Source organism: Rana temporaria, chromosome 11 (assembly GCF_905171775.1).
Source record: "Rana temporaria chromosome 11, aRanTem1.1, whole genome shotgun sequence".
NCBI classification, from domain to species: Eukaryota; Metazoa; Chordata; class Amphibia; order Anura; family Ranidae; genus Rana; species Rana temporaria.
Window position 1 is genome coordinate 25,558,395 of NC_053499.1, and position 6,000 is coordinate 25,564,394.

At 43.4% G+C, this 6,000-nt stretch overlaps 1 protein-coding gene across 4 annotated transcripts in view; it reads right to left on the reverse strand.

Annotated features, from left to right (window-relative positions):
* PACSIN3 (protein kinase C and casein kinase substrate in neurons 3) overlaps positions 1-578 on the reverse strand; it is a 59,545-nt gene extending 58,967 nt beyond the window's left edge. For 2 of the 4 annotated variants that reach the window (XM_040328233.1, XM_040328235.1), the window contains exon 1: positions 429-508. The gene's annotated coding sequence lies outside the window, so the exon portion shown is untranslated. The other 2 variants (XM_040328231.1, XM_040328232.1) reach the window with 2 other exon arrangements.
* Between the last annotated feature and the right edge of the window lie 5,422 nt (positions 579-6,000).

Consider the following 6,000-nt stretch of genomic DNA (forward strand, 5'->3'; position numbering starts at 1 on the left):
AGATAGATAGATAGATAGGGAGAGGATAGATAGATAGATAGATAGATAGATAGATAGGGAGAGGATAGATAGATAGATAGATAGATAGATAGATAGATAGATAGATAGGGAGAGGATAGATAGATAGATAGATAGATAGGGAGAGGATAGATAGATAGATAGATAGATAGATAGATAGGGATAGGGATAGGGATAGGGAGAGGATAGATAGATAGATAGATAGATAGATATATATACAAATATAAAAAAAAGAAATGCATGCCTGGGTATCGGTACATAAATTGATAAAAGTCCTTTACACCCAAAACCCATATCCCCCCTAAATGACCAGAACTCACCGACAGGGCACCCAGGTCCAGAGTGCACAGAACACCCCAACTAAGTGCACAGCTTCCTACATAACAGCAAACCGTATTCAAGTCACATACCTTCCAGCCAGAAGACGATCCTCAGGAAAAGGGAGGAGGGGGAGAGAGGCAGACCTGCACAGACCTGTGCCCTTCCAAATCTGCAGAAAGAAGATGAGTAGTCAGCGGCAGCTGCACACTAAACACGCACACTCACTTTCACATGACGCTCGACTAAATATGGAGACCCCAATATAGCAGTGTCCAGCCTGACGCCTTTGCCACCCTCTGCCCAGTGATGTCAGTCACCTCCAGCACTCCCCCCCACTCTTTCCCAAACTAGTGCCACCAGCAAGCAACCCTTGATGACTAAAACGGCCTGTCATGAGAGAGTGGGCCGGGGATCCAGACCCCGAGGGTGACTTGCAACCGGTAGATTAAATTGCATCGACCCTTTTCAAATGATCACGCCTTTTTGGAGACAGCTGAAGAACCCATCGTAAATCAGAGGGCTTATTCATAAAATAAAAATACTGAGGAGCTAAAAAAAGAACAAATAAGACCAAAATAAAACAAAGTTATACATAAATCATCTCATAACATTCCAAACAAAACTGTAAAATTATTAATAAAAAAAAAAAGGAAGAAGGAAGACACGTGTGAAATGAATGTCGCCAGCGGTGGAAACGCAGATGCCTAGGGCCCACCAAGTACGAATCCTCCCCTCACTTTGTTGGCCACGCTCTTCAATACTAAACTAAAACTAGAGCACACCAAGCAAAGGAATTAGCAGCATACTGCAAAGGAGAGTTGTTAAAGTGGAACTACACTGCATCTGAGCAACACAAAAAAATAAAAAAAAATGCAATGTCATCCCCTGAAGCCCAGGCCCGGATTTCCCACAAGGCCACCGAGGCCAGGCCTTGGGGCGGCAGGGCGCTAGTGGCATGGAGTCCACTGACGCCTGGAACATACAGTTAAGGGCGGCAAGTTATGGGGGAATCCGCTCGCTCGTTAACAAGTGATTGCGGCGATGTCGCCGAATATCACTTGTAAAATGTGTGCTCCCGTCCGTCCTCCCCTCTCCCCCGACCCCACATACCTCTCTCTGCTGGCTCTGTCTTCGGGACTCCCCCCTCCCCCCGGCCACCGAGTCTGTCTCCTGTCCCTGCTGCCGATGTACACAGAGAGAGGGGAGAGCTGTGCTCTTCCCATCTCAGCTGTGACAGGAGTTCTAGCACAGTGCTAGGACTCCTGTTTTGGAGGTGACAGGGTCAATAAAGAGAACATGTCACCTCCAATTGCTATCACACAGGGAATTGTTTTCTCCTGTGTGATAGCAAAAAAGTTAAGTGAAAATGAATTGATAAAAAATAAATAAATATTAAGAATTAATAATTAAATTAATAAAATAAAAATGTAAAGAATAAGAAAAATAATAAGGGAAATAATAAGAAAATGAAAAAAAGTAAGCGACAAGCTAAAAAAAAAAAAAAAAGTGATAAAAAAAATTTAAACTAACTGCGCCGCCCATTCTCAGTTTATTCAGGGGGGGTTCGGTTGGCGGGGAGGGGGTGCATTGCGGAACCTGGCTTTGGGGCGGCAGGGAGAGCAAATCTGGCCCTGCTGAAGCCCAAGCCTTTTTCTGACCCTTGTTGCCTATAATGTAATCAGAATTTTTTGGTAGAAAATTACTTGGAACCCCCAAACATTTTTAGGAGAGACCCTAGAGAATAAAATGGCGGCCGTTGCACTATTTTAGGTCTCACTGTATTTGCGCAACGCTTTCAAAACGCATATTTGGGGGGGGGGGGATACACTTATAACAACAAAACAAAAAGTAAGGTTAGCCTCTATGGCCCAGATTCACAAAGCACTTACGCCGACGCAAGTGTCAATGTGCGCCGACGTATGTGTGCGGCAGACCCACGAACCAACATGCGCATAAAAACAGGCTACACCCCTGCCGACGTAGCTTGCACACGCCGGCGTAGGGTTGGCGCATGGTGCTACTCCCATTGATTAGCCATTCAAACATGCAAATGAGGGGAAATACGCCGATTCACAAACGTGCGTGTGCCCGGCGCATGCTACGCGCAAGTTGTACGTCCGGTGTAAAGTTATTCCCCATAAATGAGGTGCAACCCGGGAACAGACATGCACAGGTCTGCACCAGGGAACACAAGCCGGCGTATTGTGCGTTGGACGTGTGTCTGGCTGGGCGTACGTTATGTTCACGGCGTACGCGGAGATCCAGCGTAGCTTAGGCAGTTGTGCCGGTGTGGTTGTGAGCAGGCGCAGGGGGGTGCTGTGCATGCGTCCACGTCACGGCGTACGCGCAGTTCGTGAAAAAAAATAAATAAGGAGGAAGAAGAAGAAGAACATTGCAAAATGCAGGAAAATAGCGGCACACACGCATATGCGTTTTTACTGCCGATCAATGTAAAAGCAGCCAAAAGCAGACCTTCCCAACCAACCAATTTATCATCTCGCCCCTACTGTCGTCCTCTTTCAGAATAGGAATTCTTTAAATTACAAGTGGTTAAGCTGTGCTGCAGCTGTGAGCTTGAGGTCGGCTTAAGGAGCCAGTGAAGGGCATTCAGATACAACTAAATAGGGTGGCTCTAGATCCACTGGATTACTTTTACAGGGCTCTGAAAAAAAAAAAAAAAAAAGGGGGGAATGCTTAAGCTGGTGGCACCGTATTGATTCCCAGAGTTCTCATGTTACAACGGGGACCACGGGAAAGGACATCCCCAGCAAGTACGGGAGCACCGGCGGTTCCTTAATCCCTCCTGCGCCAAATGACCCCGGAAGCGGCTTCTATCACATAAGGGCCAACGAGGAAGAACAAAAAAATTAATAAAATATATAAATAAAAGATTAAAAGCGTCCCTGTACCCCCCCACACACCCCATAAAAAAAGTGCAGAGTAGGACGAGCACGTGTATGTAACACAGGGGTGGACTGACAACTCATGGGGCCCCCGGGCCTCTAGTAATTTGGGGGGCCCTCTGCTTCCAGGTGGGGTGAGCATCCGCCACCCCGGCTGTGTTGTGATTTATCATAGCACAAGCCAATCACTGGGTCCCAGCCTACGATTCAACCCCCGGCACACGCTGATCAGCTCATTCATTCTGAGAAGAGAGCTCTGTGTTGTAAACACCACAAAGCTATGTACACTGAAAAAAATAAATAAAAAAAAGATGACTTCGTAAAACCACCACATAACACACACACTTAACCCCTTGATCGCCTCTAGATAGTAACCCCTTCCTACCCAGTGTCAGCATATAATATCACTGTCACTATTGATGTTAGTGTCAGATTGGCCACCATACTATCACAGTCCCACTATAAGTCACTGATCTCCTGCTAGTATTAAATAAAAAAAAAAAACAACATTATATTATAATATATATATATATATATATATATATATATATATATATATACACACACACACACACACACACAATATATATATATATATATATATATATATATATATATATATATATATATATATATATATATATATATATATATATATATATATATTTTATAATATGATATCTCTCTTTATATCTATTTATCTATCTACACACACAGGTATATTTCTCTCTCTCTCTATCTATCCATCTATCTAGTGACGCCGCTTCCCGGGATTTTACATCGACGACCCGATCAAAGCCAAACCGGGTCTCAGCCTCGGCGGCGGACGCGCTGGCTGGTGGCTCGGGTCTTCTGGTGGGACAGTAGGCTCGGGAAGAGCGGTGGAAGGCGGGGCGAAATCCTCTCGCGCTCCTTAGGATAACAGTAAGTGCCTTTTAACTGCATCGATTGTTAACACTTAAAAGCCAACCACTGCCTCTAAAAAAAAAATAAAAAAATGGTACCCGGGTGATGCCTGCAGCCATCACCCCGGTTTAACCCCTTCAAGTCATGAACGCAAATTTGTGTACAGTCAGCACAAAGGGGTTAAACTCTCTATCATGCCAGTAACACAAGAGAGGTTGTGCGATGGGGCGAGGGCAGCTTCAGTTAGTGTAGAGAAGCCGCGCTCCGGCTACAGGGCGCTCTGGTAACTGATCTTCCTCCAACATGCTTCCCATTATAAACCTACAGGTGTGGACTGGAGAACTAAATGGCAACGTTTTAAAAAGGTCATCTCTGCTCACGCTGGATTAACATTCTCAGTGATACATAGATCCAAGACAGCTTTAAACTGGCCTTTTTCCCCCCTTCTATATAAAAAATAAAATAAAAAAATATCGAAATTGGGGTACATTTATACTGATCAGAAAATTTAATTTTTCACATTCTTTACTTCACAAATACAATGGCTTACAGCTTGATATAAATATCCAATATTCTCGTATTCTTAAAGGGTTAGTTCACCTTTACCAAAAAAACTACAGATGCCAATAAGGCAAGGCCCGACAAACCCCAGGCGTCAGGTCGCCATGGTAAAAAAAAAAAAAAAATTGCGTCCTGGTGCCTGAGCTGCTGCCCGAATGCTCCACACCAAACCCCCCACTATGTGCCCATCTGTAAGGCTGGAACCAGCATACCAGGGGCCGCTGGGTAGAGGAGAAGAAGGAGAGCGGACACACCTACTCTCCTCCCCTTCTTATGGCTGACCCGGAAGTGACGCGTGACGTCACTTTTGGATCTACGTTGACCGTTTCCCCAGCCATTGAGGCCGGGAACGAATGTAGTGCATTATATTACATTCAATGGAGCCCAGAGGAGACACGCAGAGTAGACCCTGGATGTCTCATTAAAGAGAACCCGTCATAAAAAAAAAATCATCACATAGGGCACTTGGGTTTTACATGGCTGGAGAAGTTCCTGGACCCCTGTGGGTATGGGGCATAAGTGATGTCAGCTTGGGGGGCAGATCGCCTCTACATCTCCTCTAATGGGCAAGATTTGCTATCAAGACTAGGACACCTATGCAGATTTTGCATTTGACCAGCTATATACTTAAAGCGGAGTTCCAACCACAATTAGCATTTTTTAAATGTACGTCCTTTCATCCTGCGTTTTTATAATATAAATCCAGTCACTTACTATTTTACAATGCGCTGCCGATCCGCATAGATATTCAAAAAAGATAGTTTATAAAACTATATCTACACCGTTGTCATTTTGCTTGTGGGCATTGTGAAGCCTACAAGCACTTACTTCCTGGAAGTCTTGGATGGGGAGTGATAATTGGGCAGCGCACTGCATCCTGGGAAATGATGACACACATTTCCCAGGAGCATTAGAGGGAGATGATGTCAGAATCCTAGGTGGATTCAAAGGCAGATTTCGTGGGACCGCATAGCAACAGGCATTTCCAGATGAGTAAAAAAAAAAAATTTCCTTTTTTTTCTTTTTTAGTCGTAAGCTACAGTTTAAATCAAAATAGTTTTTTTGATGGAACCTCCACTTTAATATGAGTTCTAACATTTTTATAAAAAATGCCCACTAGATGTCACTTTTCCTATATATATATATATATATATATATAATCACACACACAAATATAATATATATATTATATGTGTGTGTGTATATATATATATATATATATATATATATATATATATATATATATATATATATATATATATATATATATATATATATATATTTTATACAC